General features: G+C 54.4%; 1 protein-coding gene across 11 annotated transcripts in view; it reads left to right on the top strand.

The window, feature by feature from the left end:
• The first annotated feature begins 4,172 nt into the window (after positions 1 to 4,172).
• Positions 4,173 to 11,332, top strand: part of ADARB1 (adenosine deaminase RNA specific B1) — a 115,038-nt gene continuing 107,878 nt past the window's right edge. For 10 of the 11 annotated variants that reach the window (XM_081234893.1, XM_081234898.1, XM_081234892.1 and 7 more), the window contains exon 1: positions 4,173 to 4,285. The gene's annotated coding sequence lies outside the window, so the exon portion shown is untranslated. Of the gene's footprint in view, positions 4,286 to 9,122; positions 9,207 to 11,332 lie in introns of all 11 variants that reach the window. The other variant, XM_081234895.1, reaches the window with a different exon arrangement.

Below are 11,332 nucleotides of genomic sequence, written 5' to 3'. Positions count from 1 at the left end.
TCCGCTGGGGCACCCTCCCCGCCAAGGCTTCCTCATCCTCAATGGCTCAGCCCAAAGGCCTGTCTTCACAGGGAACCTTGCTGTGATCGCTCCCGAGTGCGGCAAGCTGCAGGTGCTCGGATACACACGCCTCTGCATGCAGCGCCCACGCTCTTGACCTTGAGCCTTTCCACATTGGGGCGTTGGGCGGGCCTGGGACGTGGGTGTCACGCTCTCCTTTAATGGATGAAGAAGAGGCTCCGAGCGGCCAGACGACATCCCAGTCACACGCTAACGAGGGGCAAAGCAGGTGTGAACCCTGTCCGACCCCAGCCTGTGCCCCTCACACCAGGCTGGCCTCCCGTTATCCACGCCCTGCCCCTCCCCCCCACCTCACCTCCGGACTATGAACAAGTCCAAAGCAAGTTCATCGTCTTAATCGTGTGCTCGCCCACACACAGGCCACACTGCCTGAGGCATTAAAAAGCCATCAGAAGGTTCTCAGTGTCCTGGCTCTGCCTGACGCGTCACAGTTCTCACTTCAGGCTGGCTTCCCTGAGAAGTATACAAGGCCGGCCATGAAGACCATCCTGACTGCCTCTGGGCTTACACATTTCAGGTCCAAGACGCACAGGGGGGCTTCAGGCCCAGTCAGTGCCGGCGCCGGGTTCCCAGCGAAATCCCCCTGAGTCAGAACTCCCCCTCAGTCCTGGAGCTGGGAGTGGAGGTGGCTGCGTGTTCCTGGGCACAAACGGGGCTGCTCCGGGCCCATCTCCTGACTGGGGGCTTCACTGTGGGGTCTGGGAAACCTGGAGGAGCAGACTTGTCCCGAGCTGAGCAGAGCCCAAGCCAGGAGTCCACTCCCAGGAGCAAATGACTGAAGGTTTAGTCGCATCTGGTTTCTATCACTCCGGTTTCATGTTTTTTAAAAATATAGGGCAAAAAATATGTCTCAGATAAACGTATCACAGCATACTGGTTACCACTCACTAGCAGGTGTAGCTTCCTGACTGTTTTAGAAACCAAGAAGTCAATAACCGACTTTTAGACGATAATCTGAGAGTTCCAGTCCCCTCTCAAGCAGACTGGGCAGCATGAAAGAAAACAGAGTACTACACGTTTCTTTTTCAGACACATTTTTGGTTGTACACAGGGACGACAGTGAAAGGGGCTCCAAAAGAACAAGAGAAAGGTAGTCCCTCCTCAGGATTAAATGATTGAAATCCACACTCCGCGTGGTACCATCATAGGCCTGAGTAAACCAGGACTGTGGCCTGGGAGCAGTCTCAGCAGGACCGGCCAGGACCGTGCTTGGCTGGCAGAGGAAGGGATGGGATCACTTGGGTCGGGTCACCCCGTGTGGGCAGAAGGGGCGGCTCCCCAGGCTGGAACGAGGGCCAGAAAGCCAGGCCGTGACGCCCGCCCCTGCTCAGGGCTGCACGGCTGCCACACTCCGCAAGGTTGTTGGACAAAAAAGTGGATCCACACCTGCAAGCCTTGGGCACGTCCGTCCACGTAAAGCCTTCCTGAGAGCCAGGGTGTGAACGCGCACAGAGCAGCTCTTCGGCCGGCAGGCTGGGCACCTCACCCCTCCTTTCAGCCATTTCCGAACGGCCGCAGCTACAGGCTGAAGCCAGTTCACATCCCCGCTCCTGAGTGGGCGAGGTCTTTGTCTTCAGACCATTACAAGCCCTTCCGCACCATTCTGTCCTGGACGCAGTGCCTGTCTTAAGTCCTCCTTCTGCTCATGGGCTACAGCTACGTGGTCATGCTATCTGGTTCAGCTGGAGGAAAAAGGGAGAGGTGGATCGGTGCTGTGTGGCCAGGGCTGTGAAGCTTCACACACTCACATAGATTCTATCCCCCCATCCTTGGGGCAGAGAGGGGACCAGCTAGATCCCTACAGGTGGGCTTTTGGGCATCATCTTTTCCTGGACACCGAAGGGCTATTTCATTTTCACAGTTTGCACGAGTGAGGTAAACAACAGAATGGGGTCTGGGGGGCAGGGCGGGGGCTCAGGCCTGGATGCTGCTCTTTGCACTGAAGACCATGTGGTCACAGCTGCCAACACCTCTGTGGAGACCCGGGGCCCCTTCTGGGCGTCCACGGGTCTGACACTGATGGTGAACAGGGGGAAGGATGGGCTTTCCTCAGTAGGCTGCAGGATCCTGCATCGAGGACCTTAAGCTCTCAGGTACCTCCATGACCCTCCCTGTCTGGTACGTCCCACGTCTTGGCCCTGGGTGCCTGGAAAGCGCTCGCACATCAGTATGAAGAGGCACGCTCTGTGAGCCATTCCTGTGGCGCCCAGAGGAATGGTCAGGGAGAAGAACGCCACGATAAACCTGTCCCTGGAGATGATGGCATCTGAGGAGGTGGAGTACAACAGCCAGGGGCAATCCCAGGCTCCTGGCCATCTCCAAAGCTGCCAAGAGGCCAGCCAGCCAGCTGGAGCAGCGTGAAGGCCATGGTCATGGCAGCACTGCTCTCTTCACTGCTGCCGAGATTCACACAGCCCACTCCAACTGGAGGGCAGGCATGTGTTTCCCTGCAGGTCACCGGGCTGGGCCAAGGGCTCTCCGCCGACTCAGGGCTGGGCCCTCTGCCTTGCTTTGGTCAACAGGACACTAGTAAACACGGTTCAGAGGCTGGAAAAGCCCTGTGCGCCGAGCTTTGTGCCTTCCCTCTTGCTGCTGACCGAGCCACGCCAGCACAAGCAGCACCCCTGGCCACAGCCCATGGGAGTGGCCCCTGTGAGTCCCAGCTCATATGGGCCACACCCCGTTAGCAGAGAGATGAGCTGTCCCAGCTGCTGGCCTTCTGGATCATGAGCAAATAAACGATTACTTCAAGCCACTTAGTTTTGGGGTGGTTTGTTACACAGAAATGAAGTTCTCAGGCACGTTTTGTTTATTAACAAAAATAGGATGAATCCCTAGAAGGCATCCCAGGAGTCTTTGATTTTTCCGTGTTGTCAACAAGCCCCTCTTTGGACCCTGTACTGGCATTTAGCTCTCAGGGAGGGCACTGGGCTTGCCTGGTAGCTGGCAAGCCCCAAAGGCAGGTTTTTCCTTTCCATCAGATAGCAACCTGAAGCAGGTAACTGGCCGGCTGCAGCACTTTCCCCTGTGGTTTATTTATGCTCCAGGCCACTGAACTCTCAGGGATGAGGGATGCTTAGTTCTGTCCGATGACTCTGGGAATAACAGCAGTAGCTAACAATTAAGGAGTGCTGGGCTGGGGTCTTCCCCTGTATTTGACTTTTCTTCCCCATTTTAAACTGGAGCAAACAGGCAGCGGTCCAGAGAGACGGCCTCAGGCCCCACAGCTGAGAAGGGCGGCAGCCACACTTGACCTTGGAGAGGAGTCTCGGGACACCGGCCCTGAGCAGGTGGACCCCCGGGCCTGCCCGTCACCCCTATCTGCGCCCTTGAGTCCGCCTGGTGGACCACCAGCGCCCCAACTGCATTCAAGAACTAGATTTCCCTATCCAACCATTTTCTGTTCTGAGTAGAACTGCAGCCTCGAGTTGCTTATTCTGGTCTTCGATGTTGCATTTCCACAGACGCTTATCATCCTGTGTGTAGACGTTCTCGGTGCAACCGTTGAAGAGCCAGTGAATACAGACAGAGGAGTCTGCTTACTGCACGGCTGGAAGAGGCTTTGAATGCTTGCACCACCAAACCCACCGACCTACCACCACCGTAACCGTTCATCTGGACTCGCTTCTGCCTCACCCACGGCGCCCCTCGGGACCTGGGGGCGTGACCCCACCCTCTCCTCCCCATCTGGCCCCGCACAGGCGGACGCACCTTCGCGTCCCGCTCCCGGCGTGCCCTCCAGCGCGGGGACTGTGCGGGCCCCACGCGGCAGGCGGCGGGCGGGGGGCTCGTGGGCGGCCCCCGCCGGGTACTCCCCCTGCCCTATCGCTCTCTGCGACCCGGCAGCCCGTCCCCGCTCCCCGTCTCCGCTCCCCGTCTCCAGCGGCCCGCAGGAAGAGCCCGGCGCAGCGTGCGCGCGCGCGCCCGTGCTGCGTCGCGGCGTCGTTCCCCGGCGTGCGCGCGGCCGGCGGCGGAGGGTGCGGGGAGGGCGGAGCCGACACCGAGGGCGGAGGCTGGAGGGTGAGGCGGTGGCTGAGGCGGCGGCCGGTCGGGCCGCGCTCGGGGCCGCGCTCGGGGGCGCGCTCGGGGCCGCGCCAGGCCACGGGCAGCGCGCCGCAGCCCCGGGCGGCCGAGCGAAGCTCCGCGGGCTCGCTGTCCGAGTCTCGGTGCGGCGCGGCGCGGAGCGGAGCGGCCCGCGGCTGAGGTGAGGCGGGGCGGCAGGGGCGGCGGGGGCGGCGGGGGCGGCGAGGCTTTGACACCACGGCGCGACCACGCCGCCCAGCAGCGCGGGGCAGCGCCGGGCAGCGCTGTGGCCGCGTTTATGTAAGCGCCGCCGGGCAGGTGGTGAGGCCGCGCCGGGCGCGCGGCTCGAGCGGGACCAGTGCTGCCCGGAGCGCTGTCCGGAGGGGCTGCGGGCCGCCTGGCGAGGGGGAGGTTGCGCCCGGGACGGCCCCGCGTCTGCTCCCCGCGCATCTGCGCGGGATGCTCTGCGCCGCGGGAGAGCGAGGCTGCGCCCCGGGATGAAGCTGCGCCCCGGGGCGCGTACGGGGAGTCCGGGGATGAAGGGAAGGCTGCGCCCCGGGAGGGGACACAGCATCTCGGGATGAGGCTGCGCCCCCGGGAGGGGAGCCTGCGCTGGGGACAGTCCTGTCCTCTCCCCGGGAGTGCGCTTCTGCTCCGGATGCGCTGCGCCCTAGGGAGGGAAGGCTGCGCCCCGGCACGAGGCTGCACCCAGGACGCTCCCCCCACCCCCGTCCCCTTCGGGAGGGCACCGTGTCCGCGCGGGGTGCCCTACTCTGCGGAGAGTGCACCCCCAGGGTGAGGCTGCGCCCACGGTGAGGCTGCGCCAGGGACGGCCCCGCGTCCCTTCCTGAGGGCGCAGTGTCCGCGTGGGATGCTCTTCGTCGCGGGCGTCCCGGGGCGGGGAAGTTCCCGCGGGTGCCGGGCGTCTGGAGCGATCCGGAACAGTCTGGGGAGATTGGGGGCTCGAGGTGAATTCTGACGTGTTGAGATCTGCGGTAGGAAAATTACCGGGTAGTGAATGGGTCTGGAGGAAGGTGTCAGAGTGGGCTGTTGACGCTAAAACGGGTTGGAGTCCCAGTTGACATGCTGGGGAACCTAAAATGTGTTCTTATTCCTATTTATATGTCGGAGACCCGCAGCGCCGTGTTTGGTTCGCACTTCGTATTTTTAGCCAGCTGGTTTGGGTTGTTACTTCTGATAAGGTTACTTTCTGATAGTGGTTATCTTTCAGCCCTCGAAGTATAAGGAAAAGTGGCTTGGTGTCAGACTTGCTTCTCTACTCTCTAAGTGCCCTAATCAATTGATGATCAGTAAGTTTTGAGATTAGAAATATTTAATTAATCCTCTTTGTTCTCTCTTAAGTTTACCGTATGTTTTATTCCTTTGAAAGGTGCCACCTAGAGCTGCATTTTCCGAAACACTGGGTTGTGTTAAGAGCAGTCCTGGGCAGTGTCATTTGATTGCCATCTTTTCTTTGAGGCTGAGATTCTTTTACCTTTTTGCTGAGGGTTTTCCTGAGGGGAAAGGGAGAAGGAAAATGCAAAGGTTGGCTGGTACCCTTCCTCCTGGGTGTGAGAGTTAGCTGCCCTCCTTGCAGGGTCCCTCCAGGGACAGGGTCCCCTCCGCAGGGTCACCCACAGCAGGGTTCATAAGTATCGCTGAGACTCACTGAGATGTCTGGCGATCCTGCCCTGCCCAGGTGAAGGCAGGGACTCACTCGGGCTCTGCAAGGAAAGCATTGTCTTGTGAGCAGTGCCCTGTTTGATGTCTGAAGGCTCCTGGGACTGAATATATCCAGCTACACGTTCAACAAAATTTGAAGCTGTAGTTGGAAGGGGGAAAAAAAGAGGCCTTTCTGCAGGGGGCAGTGGTGGAAAGAAAATTGGTCCAGCTCTGAGAAATTGATGACACATGTATCTCGAGATGCAGCGTGCTCATGAGGTCAGTCCTGGGAGGTGAAGAAAGGATAATTAGCGAATAGCAGCTTCCACGAAAACCTTCTTGGCTTGTAGGCTCCTTTAGTCCTCTGTGAATTTACATGTCTTAAAAGCATTTCAACTGCCTTTAGATTGGAATAAGAAAATTTTTTTAATATATATTTGTCTGGTGAATGAACAAAGCAAACTAACTCATTTGGCAAGTACTTAATCCATGTCGTGCTGTGCTGGGCCCTCCCTGTTTTTGGCTCCTGGGATACAGTGCTGAACAAATTAGGCAGAGTTCAAAAAAGTTCAAAAGCTGGCAGTTTGTTTTATTAAACACTGTTATAGCATTACATTTAAAAAATAAAATTGATACTTTCAGTTGTAAAATTTAAAAATGTATACCACTGAAATTTTTATTGATAGATTTGAAAGTATAAGCGTGCACACTGTACACTCAAAAGGTACAAACACATAAGAAAACCTCGTTTCACTCCATCCCTAGCTGATCAGTTCCCTGTAACTGCTGTGTCCAGTTGACTATGTATTGTCCCAGCAGTAGTCAAAATATATACACTGTTATATATATGTTTTAATATAGTTTTTAATATTTGCTGTAAGAAACAGTGCTGCAGTGAATATTTTTTTATACATGGGTGCAAGCAAAACCCACTAATCATTTTTTATTAATCATCAAAATTCATTAGCTGTAAGCTTTATTTAAGTGCTGGATTTTATTCTCTTGAATGCTCTGATGAGCTATGTAAGTACTTAGTACCAAAGAATTTATTTAAATAGGTTGGAGATAGTTAGAAAGTACATTTTGGAGATTAATAGGTGAAGTTATACATTTACCAGCCTATAAAAAACTTGTTTAAGAAAAATTGTCAGGGGAATTCCCTGGTGGTCCAGTGGTTGGGACTTGATGCTTTCACTACCGGGGCCCTGGGTTTGATCCCTGGTTCGGGAACTAAGATCCTATAAGCTGCGTGGTGCGCCAAAAAAAAAAAAAAAAAAAAAAAAAAGAGTCAATCTTAGCATGAAACTGAAGAGCTTAGAGAGGTCCAGTTTTATTGGAAAACTTGATCTTTTTGTGTCAATTTTCTAAACCACAGATTTCCAAACCTACAATTTGGTGTGATAGAAATGCTGCTGTTTAAAAACAAAACAAAACAAAACAAAAAACAACTTTTAGAAAGTATGTTCATAATATGTGAGGTAGGAAAGGCAAACAGTGAGACTTCCGTTTAAAAATTGTACGTTAAAGTCATTACGATGTCCTTGTTCCTCGAGTGCCTTTCTTTGGAGTTACGCTTTGTTTGGAGTGTGGACCGAGGTATTCACCTGGCCTTGCTGCTGTGCTTGAGTTGGTCCCAGGCCATTAGTACCAAATTATCACATTGTTTTGGTGGTCTCATTAGTACTGCCGGCTGCCCTCCTCCTGTATGTGTGTACCGTGTTCTAGGAGCGTGCCAAAAAACGACTTTGGTTTTCAGTTTGTCTTTGTGGTGGATTTAAAATGTGAAGACGGGGCAGAGAGTGGGGGGAAGTAGCTCGGAGGGGCCTGGTATTTTTATGGGAAGTGCAGTGACACTGCTTGCATCGAGGGCAGACTTGTTTCACTCATGTGGTCGCCCCACAGGTATTGGTATTTACCATGTGCCAGGTCCTGTTCTAGGTGCTGGAGACGGGAGTGAACACAGCAAGGGTAGTTCCTCCCCTCTGGGGGTTTGCATTATGGGGGAGATGAGGATCATAAGCCCCAGCTAAAGTCCTAAGTGCTGGCCAGAGAAAACCATAATTTGAAAAGGTACATGTACCCCAATGTCCATCGACAGATGAATGGATAAAGTAGATGTGGTACATATACACAATGGAATACTACTCAGCCATAAAAAGAATGAAATAATGCCATTTGCAGCAACATGGATGGACCTAGAGGTTATCACACTAAGTGAAGTTAAAGAAAGACAAATATCATGATATTGCTTGTATGTGGAATCTAAAAAAAAAAAAAGATACAAATGAGCTTATTTCCAAATCAGAAATAGACCCATAGACATAGAAAACAAACTTATGGATGCCGAAGGGGAAAGGTTGGGGGGAGGGATGAATTAGGATTTGGGGGGTTAATGTATACACACTACTATGTATAAAATAGATAACCAACAAGGACCTACTGTATAGCACAGGGAACTCTACTCAATAATCTGCAATAACCTGTATGGGAAAAGAATCTAAAAAAGAATAGATGTGTGTATATGTATGAATGAATCACTTTGCTGTACTCAACTATACTCCAATATAAAATAAAAATTAAAAAAAAAAGTCCTAAGTCCCAAGAGGGGCAAATCAATCTAGCAGGTCAGGAGGTCTGAGGGAGCTGGGTGCCACCTGGCTGGGTGCTGGCACAGGGAACTCTGGAGTCACAGCCTCAGGCCCAGGGTCCAAGCTTCCTGTCCTGGGCTGATAATAGCCCAGAGCCCAGTGTGGCCTAGGGGTGGGAGGGAGGGTGGCAGGGAGTGAGCCCAGAGGCTGGAGGGCTGCAGCTCCTGGGAGCACCCTGCTGGGGTATGGAATTTAGATGGAGATCTCAGCCTTACGGGGGCTGCCTGCCTGCCTGCCTGCCCTCCTGGTTGACTTTGGAGTTTTGGACAACAGAATGACATGATCTGATTCCTCTTTGAAAAGAATCACTCCAGCTGTTACGCAGCTGCTGTTATCGGGCGCTTGTGGTGTGCCAGGCCATTTAAGCGCTTCACATGTATTAATTAAAATCTCATGATTGTCTATAAGGCAGCCATGACGCTTAGTCTCCTGCCTTATATGTGGGTAAAACTAGGTGCAGAGAGGCCACAGGTAAGTGGCAGGGGGAGAACTGCCCTGAGTGTCCGTGCCGCAGGGACCCTCCCCATCCCCTGCCCTGGGCAGGAGGGGAGCATCAGGGGCCCACGGTGAGCCGCTGAGGCCTGGCACCAGGGCAGGGGTGGGGAGATCAGATCCGGCTTCGTTTGTAAGTTGCGGCATTAGTTTCTGTACTGTTAACAGGAATACGTTGCCAGTTTGCCTGTGACACAATGCTTTCCTCTCACTTAGGTGTCCTTTATTGAAAGAGCTCTTAGACTTGAAGCCTAGACACTAACATCATGCCAGTCTTGTGCTTTCATGAAAAAGGAAAATGTGAGTGAAATAAAGTAATTATAAAATGCCTTCACCTTTAGAATTTGGTTCCTCCAAATCAGCCCCACGGCATGGTCCGCTGTGCTGGCACCGTCCCTTGCCGAGGTGGCATTTCTCACGACTGCACCACTGCTGTCTCTGGGACGCGTCCAAGCTGCGGATACACGATCCGCGAGTTTGGACGCTTTCTTGATCCTACCGGCAGCTGTTAAGGAGAGGTTTCCGGTCCTTAAAGGGTTTGTGGACTGACCTGTTGATGGGTCACGTTGCCCTGTCAGTCATGCCTCCTAGAGGGACGGCTGAGTTTGAGTGACTACTCAGAGTTCCTGCCCGATTTCAGAGTCGTGAAGATGTGGGAAAACGCGGGTCTTAGAACTCAGGCACTGTGGTGTGTTTTGCAGGCGGCCCATCGGGATTGCCAGTAGTCTCTGCAAGATGGAACAGCCCAGAGCGACCCCCAGGTCGTTGGCTGAGGAGCAGGCTGGCGAGGCTGTGAGGTGGGGAGGTGGGCCCACGGGTGGGCGGGCCCACGGGTGGGTCTCTGTCTCGTGCGCACCAGATGTGTGAGCTCGCGCGCTTTGATCCTCCTGTGCTTCAGTTTTCTCTCCCGTAAACTAGGGGGAAGAGCAGCACCTGGTCTTCTGGGGTCGGTGGGTCGATAGCTGAGCTCATGTAAAGGGCCTAAAATAGTACTTACTTACTTTGGCTCAAGAAGAGGTTGGGGCCAGATATGTAAAATTGGGGGTCATCTGTGTACTGCTGATGTTTGAAACCGTAGGCTGGGCTGTGGGTGTCCACACAGAAGAGCAGGAGGGTGCAGACTGAGCCTGGGGGCTTTGGGCAAGGGGTCCACGAGAGGGGGAGGGTCCTGGATTTGATAAGAGGCGGGTGGCCTTGCGGTGGGGAGGGCTGGGCGGAGGGAGGGGTGGAGAGCATCGAGTGTGGAGAATCCTCTGGAGGAGGACAGGGTAACGGGACAGAAGCCGGAGGGTTGTGGACTCGAGGGAGTTTTTATTTTTGATTTTTAAATGAGAGTGATTGTCATGTGTTTTGGGCTGACAGGGATGATCCAGTGGAGGACAGATTTCTAGTGCGCTGGGAAGGGACGGTTGTAGGGGCACAGTCCTTGGGACGGTGAGAGGGGGTGGCCGGAGGGAGGAGAAAGGCAGGACTTCTGTGCATGGGAGCCTTGATGCACTTCGAAAGTGTTCCTAAGAGACGTGCTGCCCCTTTGAAAGGAGCACATGAAATAAAATATAATTTTGTGCTCAGTCCAGGAAACTTGGCAATTGTGCTGTAGGACTTAGGATCTAGTTTCTTATTAGCTTCTGGTGCTAAACGCGCCTTGGGGCATCCTTACAGAAAGATGCATGTGGAAATAGCGTTTTTCTTTATTAAAAAAACCTCACCCATCTCTAGAAGTATCATCAGCTTCACTAGAAGTTGGCACCTTTATTCACCAACTTTAGTACTACTCAGAGGACTGAGCAGGCTTGGCTCCTGATTCGTGCTTCATTTGTCTTAAAGCTCTGGAGGGAAATGCCAGTTTTGCATCCAGGACGGCTGCCCCCACCTCCTGGGAGGTGGGTGGTGTTGCTTTGGGCCCCTGTAGGCTTAAGCCGCACTGGGGCAGCGGCACTGGCTTCTAGTTACCTGGTAAAACGGTAAAACATCTTCCCTGCATGTCAGTTTGTACTGCTTGTGGTTATTTGGTTTTTTTTTCGGGTTTGGAGTTTCGAACCCTCAGCCTTCTCTAGTGGAGTCAGCAGGATGCAGCGCACGACGCCCCCGACCCCTTGCGCTCCAGCCGCGGTGGGCTGGGGGGAGCTGGTTCCCACTGCTCTGCCTGATCACGTCCCCCTGCCCCGCGTGGATGTGGACAGGTTTGGCTGAGGGCCTTCCCCGGCCAGATGCGGGAGGCGGGAGAGGTCTCTGCCCCGGGGAGCCAGCCTTCCCTCAGGGCGGCCCGGCCAGGCGGGGCGCCCACTTACTGAGCCAACGTGGAGGCCGCTTATTGGAGTGGCCTCTGCCGGGGCATCCGTGGCGATGCCAGCTGTGTGGGCTCTCCTGGGCCCAGGAAGGGCTGGCAGCGAGGGGATGAGGGGCCCCGGAGTGAGATGGGAGGC

This window comes from Mesoplodon bidens (assembly GCF_964165515.1).
Source record: "Mesoplodon bidens genome assembly, chromosome: 5".
Taxonomy (NCBI): Eukaryota; Metazoa; Chordata; class Mammalia; order Artiodactyla; family Ziphiidae; genus Mesoplodon; species Mesoplodon bidens.
Note: the sequence above shows the minus strand (reverse complement) of the source record. Positions and strands in the feature narration are given on the sequence as shown.